At 38.7% G+C, this 19,963-nt stretch overlaps 1 protein-coding gene across 1 annotated transcript in view; it reads right to left on the bottom strand.

Moving 5' to 3' along the window:
* The window catches only part of dab1a (DAB adaptor protein 1a), a 315,151-nt gene that overhangs the window by 112,418 nt on the left and 182,770 nt on the right, over positions 1-19,963 (bottom strand).

The following is a 19,963-nucleotide window of genomic DNA, read 5'->3' as shown; positions in this document are numbered from 1 at the left end:
CAGCTCTCTTAAAATCATAGGTCTTTGCATCTCTCTTAATAAAATCTTGTTTTTGAAGTCAATATATATTTGCAATGCCTTTGATGACTATATATATATTTTGTCATATATATAATATATTTACATATATTTTTATATATGTCAGTATGTATTTGTTCATATATATAGCTATTATACTGCATATATATATACATATATATATATATTTAGTTATATATTAATTTATTCATATATTTACATATATATATACATATATATATATATATATATATAGACATATATATATATATATATATATATACATATATATATACACATTCAACGAAATTCTAAATATGAACAAAAACTATAGTACTATCAGTGATATACACATATATATATATATATATAACATATATATATATAGCATATATATATACACATGCATTTTTGAATCAATTTTAATGTGATTTTTCTTTATTTTCTAGTCTTTATTTTCCCATTGACCCAAATGCTGTGGTAATACCAGCGTAATAACAGCGTGAGGGGATGCAGGGGCGTCCTATACACTAGCTGATCATGACGCACAAAGCTTTCCTTTCAGGCCTTAACATTCTGAATTGATCAAGGAAAATGGATATGCATGTTGGCACAGGGTAGAAATAACGCGTGCCTTCGTGAAGACACACTTTGGCTTTGTAGTGAAAGAGAATGCAAAGCCTAATAACAGCATCTGACATGATTCCTGTCAGATCCTCTCTCCTCGTCTCTTTTTCACAGTCAGTCCAAAACAGATTATCACTGTCTGCGGGGAATCACGCCGAAAACAAACCACAGAAAGAATTTATAAAATAAACCAAGTGAGTGTCACACCGTGTGAAGGTCCTTGTCAGCTCAGAGGAAGATTACAATTTAGAAGGTGCTTTTATTGTTTTTGCTGCGTCTCGCCGTGAGGAATGATTTAAACGCTCACCTGTGCGCGGACGTCTTTATAATATCTGACCAGATGTCACATTTAGACCTTTTAGTCATTCCGTGTGGATTGTATATGGTTTCCAGGTGGAACTCAGATCAACATCATTGCTCTTGTCATTAAAAAAAACTGTTCTTTTAAAACTGTCTTTTATGGAACACAGAAGAGGTCTATATGCGTATTTACATTTTTTATTTTATTACATGTTAGCAACAGCTGAACACGCATTGGATCGAGGGACATAGCAAAACTAAACTGCGTTATTTTATTATAATTTTTTAAAATTTGTCAGGGATGCGGCAACATAAAATACGCGCCAATGCATTTATTTATTTATTACATGCTAGGCAGATTATCTAAAGATTTTGCACAAAGATTGCATTTAAGAGTGGTATTAAAATATTGCTTCTTTGAAGATTAATCATTACATTATGGGAAATGGTTGGAATGACATGAGAAAAAGTCATAGAATTTTGTCTTTTTGCGTACTGTCCCTTTAAGAATGACTGTAAACGCAGTCGCAAAAAGAGGTTATATGCACATTTTACAGTAGATATGGAATCATAAGTAAAAAAAAAAATACATTTGAATAAATTTACTCCTATCAGCAGCTCCGTCGAATGCATTTTTATTCTTCCCAGAAACAGTCGAGCACAAGCTGAGGATTGTGGGATATATAAAACCTATGCTGTGCTTGTATTACAATTTAAAGGGTCAAAACTTACAATTTTGTATATATTATTGCATAAAAGGTTGCTCTTCTTCTTAAAGACGTGGATTCAGATTTTTTTATGTTTTACGTATTTATATATATTTTTTTTACATTATGGGAACTTTATTTACATTTGTCGGTGATGCACCAATATTAAAATCCAACCCAAAATCCAATTACTTGTCCTGTTATGAATTCTATACTAGTAAATAAATAAATACAATTGTGCTAAAATATAAAATAAAATAGATAAAACATTAATAACAACAACAATAACAAATGTTTAAGTCCCACAGTTTCATCTCAACATTATAATACAGTATGGTATAAAAACGAATATTCATCTGGCGATGTTCTAAAAAGTGTTAACATATGAATGTTTTTTTAAAGGTTTTAAATGAGATTGCATAACGGCTAAGGTTTGAAACGACACAAAGACAGAATTCCATTTTATTTTTGGTGTACTGTCGCTTTAAGCGTGGCTGTAAACACACAAACTTGTATTAGATGTGGTAAAATATTCCTCTGTGGTCTGTAATGAGAGTGTTAGGGAGTGAACACTGCTAGCACTCTCTCTCTCTGTCTTTCTTGCCCAGTGGCACTGCAGTCTAGGTTATCAATCCTGCTTTGTGTGCTAATGATGGCGCAGCGCATAGCAGCCAGTGCACGGGCAATGAGAGGCAGCAGGCATGAAAAGGGGAGAATCTACTGCTGGCAGCCACAGCACGGTGCAGGGATGAGATGTGACTGGAATAAACAAACAGCAGCACCGTTTTGTCGGCATGAACACACACGTACACACACATCCGCTGCTGCTGTAGCTTCACCGCAAGTGAATGCACACAGACGCTGTTTTACTGCAGGTAACACACACGCACACACACACACACAGGTTTTGCCCTCGGGCCCGTGTTTGTTCGCCGCACTCCGGAGGTTTGAGATTTGCATCGCAGGAATCCGACACCGTGATTTTCGGAAAAGATGTAACATTTGGTGCAGTGGATCCAAACCTTCAAACTTGAGGAATCGAGCTTCGCAAGACTGGGATAGTTATGTTTATGAGATACACTATACATATTTTCATTGGCTGAAATTTGATTTCATTTCGGTGAGAGCAAAATTGGTAATTAAGTAATATATATATTATGCATTTTAAAAATGTAAAACAAAAAGTATATATACAATTTACGTTTTATATATTTTAATTTCGGACTTTTTCAAAATATTTCATTAAAATTAGCTTTTTATTTTCGGGTAAATAACTCAATTTAAAAATAATTATGTTTTTTTCGGATATTAAAAAAAAAAAAAGTTAGATACAAGCAGTTAGTGTCCGCTAAAAAAAAATTTGGCAATTAAATAAAATGACTAACACTAAACCAGAAATACATATAAATGAAAACTACATTTTGTAGAAACCCTAAAAATAAAATAACAAGAGTGCACATACTTCCTCAAAACTGAAAATAAAACCTAATTCGAAATGGAAATAAATGCTAGAATTACATATAGAAGTGACGCTGAACCCAAGCTGGATATAAACCTCAGTCTCCAGGTTGTAAACTAGCGCACAGCCCTCTGTGCCACAGCTCCAGCTAAATCTAGATGTTATTCTTGTCACTGATGTGCAGAGCGCCCACGTTTCCCTGCATGTTACCCGCGCCACCCAGGCACAAATGAAAGCGTGGCCGATCGCCAGCCAGCAGCGGGGAACGTTCATTCGGCTAATATCTCTCTCCGTGCCGGTTTAATTAAAGCCAACAATATCTTATTTAATGCGTGGGTCACAAGTCGTTTACTGCTGTGGTACAAAAAGACCAGCGTGATTTCCTCTCTCAAGGAAGCGGCAAACAAGGCCCGAGGAGAAAGCCGAGCTGCGGTTTCCTGCGGAGAGGAATGCGGAGCTCACACCCACGGATCCGGTTAATATCGGATAAGACATAACAGGTCGCACACGGTGTTGTCAGAAGGCCAAACAGGGATGTGAGAGCGAGAGCGTGTTTGATTAGAAGCCGGTCGGTGCTATTTTGAAAGCCCAGTGGGTTCCTCGCTGAGCTTTGATGGAACAGCCTCTCCAGGTGAAATTTAGCAGCGTTGCAGCGATTTTAGGTTTCTGCCCTCTCTGTGAGTCTTGATTGCTTTTCAAGTTCTACCACATATTGAGTTGCTTTATAATTTCCCATAAGGTAACGGCTCACTGAACGAAGGCAGGCTTGTTTAAATATCGTAATTATATGCAGGATCTCAGTGGAGACCACCACCAAGTGGTACCGTATGCAGGTAAATGTATCTATTTCATCACTGATATTCGTATTAAATGAACGTGTTTCTTCAACCTAGTCTTTTAAGTATCTCAATTATGCAATTATTTTTGCAAACTTTAAAGCTACACTATAAAAATGTGGTATTTACCTTGATTTGTCTTTACGCATTACACTGTCCTTTAATGGCATTGATGAAGAACCTTTAACATCAACAGAACATCTAAGGTTCTTCATACAAGTAGAAAAAAGGTTCTTTTTTACATATAGAAATGGATGTTATTTTTAAGAACTGATCTCTGGGAGGAAGTCCATTGGTTTATGCATTGACTTATTTTTGCTAACTGGCAATGGCTCTAACCTTTATGCATATAATAGGTCCCTTCCACTGAAAAAGGTTACTGGTAATGATAGTTTCACAAAGAACCTTAAGATCTATGCAACCTTTCTGTTGGACAAAAGGTTCTTCAGTCATTGGGACAAACAGTTCTGTGGTTCTTCAAAATATCTTCTTTCGTGGTCAACATAAGAAAGAAACTCATACAGGTTTGGAACGACAACAAGGATGAGTAAATGATGAGAAAATCGGAAGCGTGAATACATTGGAGCTCAGGTGCTGTGGGATAAAGTCAAATGCATTTCTACCTGTACAAGGTAGAAGGCAAGAAGCAAACAGGCAAAACACATTTATTTTACGAAAATGGATAAAGAGAATGCGTGAATAGCCTACTCATTCCAGTCATCGTGTAATAAAATACATGGAATTATGGTCAAAAGAAATAAAAAAGCAGAAGAGAAATGGAAAATATATAATTCTCGACTCAAGTATTATCCTACTCTAAACCCCACAGTAGATCCACTAAAAGCAGGAATAGTTAAAAAACCCCCGCAAAGATCACATCAACGTCTCATGACACCCGTTACCCTCAAATGTGTCTGCGAGACTGTTTCTCGAGAGTACACCCTAAAAAGGAAAGACCTCAGGGTCCAATGAAACGCTCCGATAGCAGATCAAAGTTTTTGGCCGCATTAAGTTTTGTTCTGATATGATTGTAAAACTTTAGAGGGAGACTGAGACGAAGCCCTCGAAGGCATGTGCTGATAAGGTGCTTCTCGTGCATTAAGACCAATTAAAGAGTTAAATGTATTCCAGTCCCGGCCTCCTCCTCCTCCTCCTCCAGAGGGTTTTCTTTCTGGTGAGAGAGATTGTAGAGACGTTTATGTTGCCCTCAGGTTAAAGTTTGACTGCCGTTCTTGCTGTTTTATTCAGACATAAGCTCTCATTCTCAACGGTGAAATCATTTTTTTAAGGGGCGGTTCTAGAGCAAATCTCTGAGCCATTGATGTGTCTCAGGAAATGATCTGATAGGATATTGGAATACGATACATTTACATACATTGTTGAACGTGGAGGCCCTTTTGGCTTTCCATACCACCTACATTTTTTTTCAAAAATGGAATAAAAAAAAAAAAAATCTAATTAATTAGCTGCCATTCAATTGATTCTCCTTACCCGAAAGGACTCATTTTGAATTAACATCAAAGTCTGGAGCTGGAAAAGATCATTCAAACATTTCGATATGTAGTAACCCTTTAATTGCCTGTCAAATCGCACAGCAAGCGTGCCCGCAGACTCGGACATCTGCGATGCTACGTGCTTCTGTTTGTTCTGGCTGCTGGATTAGACATCAGATGTACACAGAGAAACTGCCAAGTGTGTCACGAGGCTTGAGAAAAGCGGGGAGTTTAGAGAAGAGATGGAGGGATGAGAACAGTGAAGCTAGCCTTATATCACGTTTACCATGCTAGTTTTGGTACCTCGGTATAAAGACCAAATTAAAACTGTATAACACATAATATTTTCCAGCAATGGGGTGATAATTGCATTTTACTTGCGAAAGTCTGCAGGAGAATGGAAATTTAATGAAGTGGATGCTGCGTTCAAGTCCTCCTGGGAAGTTCCCGCTTAAGAGTTTGGAAATCGTAATTACGATACGACATGATGTGCGTTTAAAGGATTTTAGACAGAATAAAATGGACATTAGGTGTCTCATTGAATGCATTTTGTCATATCGTGATGGGAAATGTAGTTTAGTCACACAATTCTTCTAAAAAAACAAAGTCAATCGGTGTTTTCTGGCAAGCTTTATTGCTATTCTGCAGCCAAAGACTTATCAAAGCGAGTTATAAGTCTAAACGTAGGTAGTTCACTTTAAATACACTTTTGTTCACTTATATCTTCAGCTGAAAAAGATTTTCAATTCTAAGAGACAGCTTTGGGCGCAAAAGATAGAAAGTACTGTAAAGAGAGATCTCTACTTTAGCGGCTTACTCGTTCAGAAAACATTTTTACAGACAGCAATTGTTCGGAACTTCTTGTCTTTTTATTCTACTCTTTCTCTTTGTTCGCATTTCCTGTTCCTGAGACGGCAGAGAGTTTTTGTGTGAGCTCTGTCCCTGAAAAACTTCTGAATGCCCATTCATTCCTCACACTAACAAACCAACATGGCCCACTTCAAACCTGCCAGAGAGAGAGAGAGAGAGAGAGAGAGAGGGAGAGAGAGAGGGAGAGAGAGAGAGAGAGAGAGAGAGAGAGAGAGAGAGAGAGAGAGAGAGAGAGAGAGAGAGAGAGAGAGATAGATGTGTGTGTTTTTGTGTCTCAATTCCAATTTCCGTCTTTTCCTCTAAAATATACTTCACATTTAGACCGACCATAAGCAGGCTCAGCAATCAAACAATCTATTTATCCAACTATTTATGATTATTTATCGCTACTTTTTGTCTCGTTTTCCAGTAGTAATCCTAGAAAGGGAGAACAATAAAAATGATAAAATAAAATAAATTAATAATTATAAATTATATATTTAATATATATTTATATATATTATATATATATATATTAATATATATATATATATATATATATATATATATATATATATATATATATATATATATATATATATATATATATATATAAATTAATAATTACCGATGCAGTTACGCTTCTCATTTTGTTTCTCAAATAATACTTTTTGAATATTTCTTGTTTGAAGGATTTAAAAATATTTAAACAAACTAACAAACAAAAAAAAACATTAAGAATTTTGGCATGCTTTTTGGAAAAAATAAAAGACTATAAAAACTTCAAAATCGATAAAATAAAATAATTAATAATACACAAAATTGTCTTTGTAGCTTAAAGTCATATTACCTACACCTCCATGCAGTTTTGCTTCTAAAAATTTTTTATCTTGTTTAAAGGATTTAACTTTTTTGCCTTATTATCCAATAACAATATGAAGGATAAAATAAAATAAAATAATGATTTGAACATTAATTAATTGGGGGGTAAAAAGACATACATTTCTTTTTCCTTCTCCACAATAAGGAACATCCAGAAGCTTTCTTGGGTCTTGGTTCATAAAAGAGAAGCGAGCAGGTCTTGAGGCCTTTGGAGGAAGTGTTTATTTCTCTCAGTCCACTGTGCCAAGCAGCAAGCTGCCATCAGTCCACAGGAAGCTGAGACTCCGACCAGCTTCAGACCAGCGTGAGAAAGCCACCGAGGTGCCAGAAAACCTGACTTAATGAGGCCTTCCTTTACACCTCCTGAATCGCTTTGCTTTTTACAGTAGCCTATTCAAACGCACACGGAACCCGAGATCTCCTCCTCGTTCCCAAGCCGCCGCTCCGCCATATGGATGAAATCATTTGTGTTTTGAACTCAAGCTGCTGTCGCCGCCGCCGTTACCTGCAGAGGAGCCAGCAGACAGACGCTCTGGGGATGAGGACTATCTCTACCAGCGCGCGTGTGAGCGCCCACGTTTGTGGAGAAGAGAAAAAAAATGTGGAGAACCGGCTCGGCTGGATGAAAGTGCAGACTAGGTGTTCTGCTTTCACCGCTAATGAAGTCGCTCTATTGTGTTGATGAATGTGAGAGCTAGTGTGAGAGCCGGTTAATATAATGTCCCCCTCTGTTTATTCATTATGACTGTTTGTCTGTCCTTATGAGGCAATAAGTCGGGTTGCCATGATAGTGTGAGTCTGAGTGCATTTGAAAGATAAATTGCTAGTGGTAGCAATGCAACACCTACGGTATATGAATGTGTGTGTGTGTTACGCTAGCTTTGCAGTAGATTCTCAGTGCTGAAAGGTAATTAGTCCCGTATGAGTGTGAGTTTGTGTGTGTGTGTGTGTGAGTGCGGGAAGCGGTTTGTCTCGTTAATCTGCCATGAGAGTAATTAAACGCACTGTAACACCTGGAGCCAGGCAAATACACCTCCAATCGTCTGTCCTGTCATCTCTATTGCGAGCACACACACGCAATAAATAATACCAGTCCCTGTCCGATGGCATCTATACGCTTCTGCATTGGCTAGAACAGCCCTGATGAAGTTTTCTGTGTGTGTGTGTGTGTGTGTGTGTGTGTGTGTGTCTGGCAGCAGCTCATTGTGTGAAATCACTGCCGAGTTTAATGCAGAACGCTGTAAAACGCCGTTTGCAAATATATGTGTATCTAGAGGGCTGTTCACACCGCCAAACACTTTTCTTAATTAGTATTTATGTCTTGTTTTGATGTAAAAAATAAATAAATAAAAACATTTAAAGCAACATATTTAGTTTAGAAGCAAGATTGCGTTAGATTAAATGGCTGGGACTGATCTGAGGATTTTGAATTTAGGTTATTTTTCTTAATCCATTAGATTCATTTGATGCTTAAAGTTTACGCTTAGAACAAGAGAAAACTGTTTGCTAGATTACTGGAACACGAAATATAAACCTAATTGAAAATATGTTAATATAAAAGAAGAAGTATCTTATGCAGGTTTTGTTTTTTTTTAAATAAATAAATCTTGCTTGAGGATATTCAGATGTACTACCATTCGGTTTAGGGCCAGTACTTTTAATGTTTTGAAAAATGAAGAAATATTGGGCCGTTCGATGTAAAAACAACCATATGTACTTGCATAAAAGCAAAATCTTTAAAATCTTTAATGTTAGGTGAGATTACTCAATTAATTGCAGAAAAAAATGTGTGATTAATTAGTATTTTTTTTAATAGAGCAACAGCTTTAATTTTAATATATTGGGAAAAAAAAGTTATTTATTCCTATGGATTTTCAGCATAATTACTCAAGTCTTCAAAGTCATATGGTTCTTTCAGAAATCAATCTAGCATGCAGATTCAGTGCTGAAGAAAATTCTTAGAATTAATGATGAAAATGGTGTATGTCACTTGTGATCGGTTCATTTTCCAGACTAATCAGCAATAATCATACAGTTCAACATACAGTGTACCAATTAGCTACACTTCCTATGTTTTTAAAAAGCTTTTGAAATAGCGTGACATATAATAGTATGTATCCGATGCTACAGATTTTAAAATGAAACATTTGCGTGTTTTGCGTTTTTGAGTTTGCTAATGTTTTATAAGCTAACCAGCTTACTAGAGCACCTCAGCGTGGCAGCTTAGCATAATGTACATCAAGCCGATTAGCCAGCTAGCTTAGCCTATACTCTATGCCTATAATCGGGCTTTCTAAGCGATCCTAAGCTTTAGCATGCAATGCTACACACTAATACAGTGATGTATGTAGTCTCAAAATCAAAAATGTTGAAATCCCCTCGACAAGAGGTCACGGGAGATGAGTTTGAGACACACGACATGGGCTTGAAACTAGCTACTCAGCCGAACCTGAAGGGCACTTTACTAGAGAATCAAATAGCCTTTTAACACTCAAAGAGACCTCTGCAAGGGCAAAACATAGCAGTGGTCTCTTCTTCACCACAGTATTTATCATGCAAATGGACAGAGAGGGAAATGCGATGATGAGGTCCTCTCTTCTTTCTGATTCTCTGAGGATATGTCCCGTCACTCCAGCCCTTCAAGAGCTCATTTAGCAGTCAGAATCATTCCAATCTCTTTATGAAATAGGCAAGCTATGCTCTTCTTTTCAACAGAACAACCACAGACTCGGCACCGGTCTACTTCCACTACTATTACAAATCTACACACCCTCTAGAAGTCTGAGATCTGCTAGCGAGCGACGCCTCATGGTACCATCTCAAAGAGGCTCAAATCACTCTCCAGAACTTTCTCGTTCTCTGTTCCTGGCTGGTGGAACGATCTTATTTATATCCGGAATGCTGGATCTCTGTCAATCTTTAAGAAACTGCTGAAAACTCACATCTTTCAGCAATACCTGACCTCATCTCTCTCACTCTCACTGTCTCTGTCTCTCTCTTATCCCCTTGTTTATTCCTTCCCTTCTGGCATGTACTAATTTGAACACTCCCTGTGACTGGGTGTTATAAGCACTTACATTGTCTGTTTGTCTCTCTAAAAAAATGAATCGCTGTTGTACTCTCAATTGTAAGTCGCTTTGGATAAAAGCGTCTGCAAAATGACTAAATGTAAATGTAAATGTAAATGTTCTTTTCATCTCTCTCTCTCTCTCCACAGGACCCTCGCAGTTTCTCCATCGTTTCTCCTCTACTTTCCATACATCGCTCTGCTCTCTCAGCGTGAACGGCGGTTCCCTCTTCACGGTTATTTCTTTCTGAGCCCTATCTTTCCACCGATATCTCTCTTTTTCCCCGTACGTAGACACTGGGGGGGGCAGTTAACTTAGAAAGAATCGCGCCTGCTGATAAACAAACCCAAATGACTTTCTTATTCCATCAAGCACAGAAGAAGACATTTTGAAGAATACCACAGGCTGTCCTTTTCCGAAGGACTAACAAGCTCCAAAATGCCCCCCAAAAAAAGAGAGTTTCGCATCCTGAGCGCGATTAAAAATTACTTTTCAGTTTGCTATGTCTTTTATGCTGTTAGGTCGTTGCCTGTTTCTGCCTGAGACGCATCCGGATCGCGACGCAGGAGCTGCGAGTCATTAATCCTCATTCATTTTAAAGCTTTTGACTGCCGTTTTATTCGGGACAGTTTAGCGAAGCCGCACCAGGCAGCTCGAGGCAATCTAAACCACAAACTCCTGGGCCTCTTCACATCCCTAACAGATGCTTTCAAAACACCTCCAGAAAAACAACACCTTCATGTGGAATAAAAAAAATGAATGCGGTCTGAGTCGGCCAAAATTTTGTACCGCATTCTTTCACAGCAGCTGTGATTTATAAGATGAACATTCGTGGTGGTCCAGACCTCAGGTCTCCAGACGGTCACAAAGTGAACAGTTTAAACGCACGGCTGAGGGGAAAAAAGTAAAGAAAGACAAATTGTGTATGAGAAAAGCACAGCAAGTATAGTGAAACGCATGTGAGTATACATCACATAAAGCACGAATACGATTATTTTAAAAAGGCAAATATATTTAAGGAGAAATAATAGCAATGCTGCTATAATGTCAACAAACATAACAGCGATAATAACGACTGTGTCCAATCTTGAATACTCCCCTCATCTGGAAAAGTCAGGGCTATGGCTTAGTAGTGGTGCTCGTGTGGAAAAATAGCATTTGAATCCTGCTCTTGTTATTTCCCGAACCTGTTTCTGTCCTCTCTTTATCACCTTTGTGAATAACAGTAGCAAAAAGGTCAAAAATAAAAATCACAATAACGCGCACTTCCTTAATAACGCCGATACGACCATGCAGCCCCCAACAAAAAATAACACTCTTAAGCTGAAAGATGGGCATCTAATACAGGTGCTTCTGCAAAAGATTAGCACGCACTTCAAAAACAACACACATGCAGCGCTGCTATTTCTCCTGTGGCTGCAGCAGGGACAATACCATTAGTATTCCACACACTGTTATTTTAATATATCGCCGCATTAAATGACATTTCCCTTAGAGCCACAGAGAAAGCAAGAGAAAAAAAGGGGGTTGTATAATGGCAGGGCAGACCTCTTTCTTTGATGTGGCATATATCACCATCTCCATAGTGTCAGGCAAATCAGATTCATTTAAAGAGCATTCCTACCTGTAGGCCTCAAACCCGATCGCATACAATCACCTCCTCCCTCTCCCTCCCCATCCACGCTCAGCCTGGAGAGTCTATTGATTTCTCTGAAACTCAGCGGTGACCCCCAGACCAGCCACCTGCTTCAGGCTCAAATCACTTTGTGGCTTCTATTATTGCTCCTGGTGGCCTACGTGCCAGCGGTTCTGCTCTCTCCCTCTCTCCGTACACCACGAGAAAGAGTAATACGGAAATCATTTAAATTAAATTTACACGAGAAGCAACATGGCACGAGATTTAGAGCGAGCTTGTTTTCATTGATTACTTCCCGAATGTTGCATTAAAACGTGTGGGGGAAACAAATATAAGGTCAATTCTAATTAAAAGATAAGGTAAAATGTAAATAATAATAATAATGCATTAAATAGAAGGAAAAATAAATCGTTTGCGGTCATTAACGCTTCTACAAGCGGATCGTGAATGACTGACTCTCTGTTACTTTCTCTCACAATAGGAAAATGTTGCATCACTGTATGAACATATGCGGTAAACATACAAAACACTGAGTGAAAAAAAGAGCTTCACAGAGAAAACTGCACTGAAAATAGCAGCGGGTAAACAGCAGAGCAGTGACTTAACAAGTAATGCACTTAAACTCTCTGCAATATTGGAGCAATGGACCCTGAACTGTTTCCATCACGGGCAAATTATAAAACTTATATGAGGATCTGGGGCAATAGGGTCAAATAATTCAATGCCTCATTCATGGTGGGTTTGACTAGCAATTCAGCTGAATCTAATGTGGCAGTCGATGCATTTTTCACTTCATTTCTCTCTCTCTCTCTCTCTCTCTCTCTTTGGATTGTCTCAGTAGCACGCAGATGAACTCTGTCTGTGAAACTGAAACGCTTTATACATCTGAAACGTGTGCTGTGATTGGGGCTAGGGGAATACTGAAAGAGGACAGATCATGATAGTTCTCGGCCTTTTGATATAAAAAAAACTGATGTATTGTGTAAAAACAAGTCTTTGTGAAACACTGCCTTTTAGCGATTAATTGAATCGTTGACTACTTCAAACACATTCACTCAGGAATTAAAAAAGCGCTTGCTGTTGTGACTAAACCTATTCATTTAAAACACTGATTCATTCAGGGAAAAAAAGAAGCGACTGGGAATGAATCATTGAATAATTTACTGAACTGATTTGTTCAAAGTATAGATTGATTTGCTACAGGAACAAAACAGGTGACTTTTAATAAATGATTCATTCTCCTGATTCATTCAAAACACTCCATATGTTCATTCAGAAACCACACGAGTAACTTTTTTTTATGAATGAGTCATTGATTCAATTAGGATTGAAAATAGCAACTGTCTTTATTACTGACTGATTGAATCATTTCCTGTCCCGATTAGTCTCTGAATTATCATTTTAATAAATTTGTTGAAAACAATTATCTATTTATGAACAAATCAACTTGACTTGAGCTGAATGAATAAATACACCGTAGTGTCTGTAGAGTTGCTTTACAGCTAAACTGAAAGTTTTATAAATGATGCAACATATTTTGCTACATTGGCACTATTAATTTCCTGGCTTTAAAGTGCAGCTTTTCAAACAATCTGTAAAAGTGGTAAAAAAAACAAAAAAAAACAATAACCATGGTGGGTGAACGCAAGCATTAACAATTCAACTGCAGGAAGACCACCTATCCTCTCCATGCTTTCTACATCCTAGTATGTGATCTATTTCCTCTGTTCATGAACGCTGTTACAGACTTCTCCACAACAAACAGAGCCACTGTGATACGTAAAACAATTGTTGGGCTTTTAGGCAGGACCATTTTTAAATAATGCAGCATCCACGTCACATAAATATTCCTACTTGCCGTGATGGTTTGCTGAGGTGTCCAAGCAGGCTGTAAAAAGACAGGAAGGGCAGAGTCTGTGTGAAGGGTAAAGACCCCCTGCTGTACGTTCCCTCCACAGAGGACGCATCTGTCCGCCAAATAACCCACCCCTACCCACACCGGGCATCCATGCCAGGGCAAATCACTCTGCCCACTCTCCGCTATAATTACAGCTGCGTTCTAATGCGCTTCTCTTCCACTTAAGCACGCTGGAGCAGACAGACGTCAACACATTTAAAATGTGGGTTATCGGCACGGTTAACCTTACATGATTCTGCGTCTCTTCCTCCCCCACTAGCCATTCCACTCCATTTCTCATCTAGCCACACACACACAGTCTATAAATGATCACGCCACCCAGGGCTGCCATTTCTGTTCATCATGCAATAAGGGGAGGGAGTTTTATTCCTCTCTCTCTCTCTATTCCCCCAAATCATTTCACTCCAATTTAATCCTGATGGTCTTTGGAATTGCCCTGTTCCATTAAACCCACTTTGTGCCACTTTGCTATCAGCAGCGTGCCGATTCAGCGGCTGTCATTAAACTGGGGAGGGGCTTAGCTAAATCTGCCGGGGCTCATCCAAGTAGCTCACTGTCAAGTGGCTCCGTGCATGCGCGTGTGTGTGTGCGCGCAAGTTAAATCTTAGCCTTCTCCGTGTGAGGGCATCTCATTTAAAGACACTGGATTATTAAGCCACCACCTTCTAATCAGACCCCATCAATTCCGAGAGGGCCATCTCACCCGGCTCTTATCTGCCACAGTCTAATGTCATTAACACGTCGAGCTAATTGAAGACTTGCTATCTTAATGGTTTCACACACACATAATGTGGATGGGGAGCGTCTACGCTTTGTTTTTCGATCTTGGGTGGTCTGCGCAGCTGAGAAACGCACACATACGGAGGGGTCTGCTGGGCATGCTACCTGAGCCTAGAGTGAAAAGAATCAAATGGCACTTGAGAGAGAGATCAGTGAAGTGTGAAACTACACAATGGGACAAATGATCTGGGGGATCAAGAACGGAGAGCCGGAGAACAACAGATCTGAAGAGAGCAAGAACAAAGAAATATAAATGACTTTTTGGGTTGCAAGGGAGATGTTTTAAAAAACTAAGCAAGCAATGACTGCATAAAGAGGTTGATGGGAAGTGTGTGATACTGCCAAGCTACATATAGATTTCAGTATGGAGTCAATAAAGGAATAGCACAAACCTCAATGACTTTCTTTCTTTGGAGAAATAAGTCTTTTTGGACATTTTGCCCAATGAAAATTGGCTGGTTACCAACAGTGTTGAAAACAGCTTCAATTCTTCCACAATCGTGTTGTATGAGTTTGTGGAGAACAAAAATGTTACCACGTTTTTCAGAGATAGCTTTCCCCAGATCACCGAAATCTTGACAGAAAAACTAATTAAACATATCTAAAAGCTGGCGTATGCGTTTCGTTGTCAAATGGATTTGAAAGACTTGCAATATAGCGCACAAATCATACGAACCACTTTTATTTTACTGCTCTTTTTGGAGCTTGACAGCCACGGTCACAATGATTTTCCACTGAATAGAAAAAAACAGCATGACAAAATTCTCCACGGAAGAAGAAACTCGCAACATGAGAGTGAGCAAATGAAGACAGAATTACATTTCATAATGATCTCTCTCGCTCTCTCTCTCAATGAACATAACTTAGAACAACCTCTGAAGAAGCAAATTTTCCTCTGGGACCCCATAAAACACCAATTGCCATATGAATGATTTACTTGTTTGTACATCCACGCACAGTTGCCTAACCATTACTGATGACATTCGCCATCTTATGCCATTCTACGATCTTCCCATACATCCATCTAATCCCCCCTCTCTCGTTCTCCGCAAATCTCTCCATCTTTCTCCGGTGCATGCAGAGTCCCAGCCATTTATCCAGCGGTTTCTGCATGACACGCTGCGACGCCAGAATGGCAGTTTAATATGGCCCTGCTCAAACACATGCGCACACGCGCGCTCCGCGATGACACGCACGGGTGCAATAGAGTGTCTGAGCATTAGACCCTGACTGCGCTCCAGAGACGGAGAAGCTGAGTGTTATCACAAGCAAAAGAGCCCTTGCTTTTATATCAAACACAAAAAAGGGAAAAAAATACTTCTTTCATCTCTTTTTCGGCACAGATATGTACACGCAACTCTGAATCCTTCCCTGCACACAGAGATAAGAGAAGGGAAAAAGCAGATTCGTAGATGGAATTCCCCATACAAGCAAAAGAGAGCGAGATGGTGAAGTGCAGTTATTTCTAGCAGAACATGCAGCAGAGGAGAAGAGAAAAGCAATCGCTCTGGAGAGACGCATGTTCGTTTTCCAGCAAAGCCGGAGAGTAGATTTCCCAGGCAACTATTCAAAAAGCAGAATCAGTTTCCTGCAGTACAAGGGCAGAAGGCTTTGCTGGCAGCATGAGAGCGAAATCTCTCCCAGCCAGGGCAATAACGCCAGGAGACCGCCTGAGATGTTGCGCCGTAGCTCTTTGACATGTAATCATTATGGAAACACCCCGTCTCCAGAGCTCAAGGCTGGTCTTCTGTCCGTCCAGATGCATTTGCTATGTTGATTCTCATGAATAAACACATCTAAACACATTCCTGGATGGGGAACAGAGTGGGAAAGACTGACATAAAGAGAGAGAGAGAGGGGGGAGGGAGAGAAGGAAGGTGGCAGGTTGCAATGGTAGGTGTTGGATGCTTATGGTTGGCACATCTGGATCTGGCGCTGGTGTGATTTCTCCGGTCCAAATGAGCTGCGGTCCAGCTGACACACCTTGGACAAACTCTCACACCACAGATGTGGCCGTGGCCATCAAGAAACAAACACCACACACCCCTGAATATGCTGTACAACGTACTTTTAAAAGAACATGCTTGAGTGCAAAATGAATCTATTGTTGGATGCATTTGTATAATGATGAATTTAGCACATTTTTAGTACATATCAGGTACAATACAGATACTCTAATGTGTCAGGAAATTAGGATTTTATTTGCAAAAACAGATAACTCCTTTTTTAATCAGCGTTTTTATTGTGGTGTTTTTTTAACCTAATCAAAAAAATCAACCTAACCCAATTGCAGTTTGATTGAGATTCATTGAAATGCAAAACTAAATTAACAGGATTTTGTTTTTTGTTAAAAACTGAGTTTAGGAAACCCCTTTAGGTACACATAAGTGGGATTTTATTTCATTTGTATTATATTATATTCAAGTACAGTATTTTTTTGTGTGTGTGTATCAAAAATATACTTTTGAGACCAATCAGAGAGCACTATCATAGAAATATTAACAAAATAGCCCCAAAAAATTAATGACTCGTCTTGTCTGTGGTTACATGTCAATAATAATACAATGACATTTTCTATAGAATCCACTTAATATTGCCTGTTATCATTTAGGAATAACAAAATGGTTTCATCAGGCTTAAGTCTGACTTATTTCCAAACAGAATCAATTAAAATAAGTTTAATATCCATTTTGACTACTTATACAGAATTTCAGTATTTAACATCCTTTTTTTCATTATCGCAAAGGCTTTTAATAATGCATTGCGGAATGATTTCAGACTGATTCCAAATGCTAACTCCGCTTTTTTTTTTAACTGTTCAATAAAAGATCTGAGTCACTCGTCTCTGGGATTGGGTAACTTTGGTCACACTGCATGTTTTTAATACATCAAAAAGAACTGGTTCATAAGAGTCATGGGTATGTTTGTTTTCTGTGTATCTCACAACTTGACACTATTTGCCATTATTTAGTAGACAGCATTTTCTCAAAAATGACTTCTTCTTCAGCAGGTTTCAACAGAAGAAGAGAACAGTGAAGAGCAGTAAGAAATACAGGAAGAAAATAAGAACTTTCTGCTTCACAAAGGGTTCTTCAGATTATAAAAAGGTAAGAAAGAGATGGCTCTTTAAAGAACCTTTGAACGAATGGTTCTTCTAAAGCATCTCTTTGAAAAACCATTATTTTTATGAGTCTTGTTTAAAATAAAGAACCTGCAATTGAGTTTGAGAATGCGAACAATATCTGGTCTCATGGCATAAACGTACCTGGGTGCACTTTTTAGCGAGACACGTAATACGTACCAGGAAGTACATATCACTGCAGTTTCTAGAGGCGATAAAACTCTGACACCCATTATTCCTTTTCACACAAATTTACAGAGTTTCAACTAATAACGTGTAATTTTCGCTCAATTACTTAAAGAATATCATGTTACGACTTCAAAACAATATTGATATGCTGGGTAATTAGAAAACGGATACTTTTGAACGTTAGCATCACACATATATAGCTTCATATCTACGGGTTTTGTGGGTTTGTTAAATAGCTCAAGCAGCACAGAGATGTACTTGAGAGGCGAGGAGCTCCGATTCGAATCTCGTGTAACTAAGGTTCGACAAAACATTGTTTTTCAGCATAAAAATCTGCATGATAATGGCACGGTTGCATCAACTGGTTTTTTTAACACTATCGGGTAGGTTTAGGGTTGTATTTGGTATAAGGCATATTTCAAACATGACGGAGTATTACTCTCTAGCAACAGTCCATGGATAATTCAGTTCTGAACCATCGCAGAACGTACCTATGTTAATAAAATATCAATAAAATGTGACGGGGTTCACGTGTTTCAGCAACACACAGTGGACATTTCCCTTTGAAACTGCAGTGAAACTTGCAATAAAACGGCATCGCACAAAAAGCACACCGAGGTACATATTTTTATCAGACCAGGTTGTAATATTTCGACGTTCCTGCGGGCAGATTTTATACACGCCTGGCATTAAACGAGCTATTTATTGACATTATTGTGAATTCTGGTCTTGAGCAAGATAAAGCATGACACGGATTAAATTAAATGACGGATTCCAGCAATTCATTTGTTCATCGAGACAAAACCAAGTTAGCCATTTTGTGCGTCTCATTAGACAGCCAAAGTGTCGTTATTCCCTAGTGTGTGACTACAGACCTGGCTTGTCTTGCCCTAAGGCTAACATCTGACAGAGAAAACCACCAGCTGGCAGCATATGCACGCCATCATATTACTGACAAATCTACATTGACATTAGTAGAGCAAACTTCACATCTTTGATTCCGCGTGTGTGTGTGTGTGTGTCTCCGTCCTCATATTCCACTGCACCCTCTTTCTCCAAGAGTGCTCCAGCCCTGTGCAGCTCACCGCTCTGTCCGCCACCGAGAAATACAGGCTTTTCATTTCAGCTTGATAATGGTGCACAGGGAGGCCTGCGCATACTAAAGAGCTGAAGCCCACTCTAATACACAAGCAGACCGGGGCCCCACTGTGCGGGTCATGCTGAATCTTTTCTCTCCCTCTCTCTCTCTGGATGAGAGACAACAGATTAAACCAGATGAAAAGACAGTAAGAACAGAACGAATCTAATACAATTTGTTGTCAGGAAAAAAAAAGCTATTCGGGTCCTTAGGTTTAGGGACCTCAGGGAGCCATTTTGTTCCTTTTGATTTTCCAGCTAACGCTTAAAGGGATAGTTTACCAGAAAATTAACATGGTTCCAAATTCTGAAGAATGCAAAGAAGATATTTATAAGAACGTTTCTTTAAGCAAATGGATTCGCCTTTCAACATTTTCTTTTACATTACACTTAAAAATAGAGCAGCGGTCTTACAGGCTGGAACAACATGTGGGTTGGATGAATAATGACAGAAAAATCATTTTTGGTTGGACTATCCCTTTAAGAAACAGAAGAGGGGTGGTTTTCTTTACTCTGGAAACACAAGTGGCACTCAGCAGGGATAAAATAAGGTCTTTCTGATGCCATGTGGACAACAGCCATTTGTTCAACAACTGTTCGTCTTGGTCGACAGAACAAGAACTAAAACATTTCTGAAAAACAAAAAACTTATCATTGACGAACTTTTCTTAAGAAGAATGATTAAGAAAGAATAACTGAAACAGTGAAGACTGGAGTAATGATGCTGAAAACAAGAATAACTAGAATAAAGAAAACAGTCATTTTAAACAGTTTTTACCGTATTTTTGATCAAATAAATACAAACATGGTGAACATAAGACATTTCTTTCAAAAACATTTAAAGAAAATCTTCCCGATCACACATTTGCGAAAGGTCTATGCACACAAAAGAAAATGAAGAAGAAAAACAAGGCTGAAAATGCCATTAATTTCCTTTCTTTTC

This window comes from Puntigrus tetrazona, chromosome 20 (assembly GCF_018831695.1).
Source record: "Puntigrus tetrazona isolate hp1 chromosome 20, ASM1883169v1, whole genome shotgun sequence".
NCBI lineage: Eukaryota > Metazoa > Chordata > Actinopteri > Cypriniformes > Cyprinidae > Puntigrus > Puntigrus tetrazona.
Note: the sequence above shows the minus strand (reverse complement) of the source record. Positions and strands in the feature narration are given on the sequence as shown.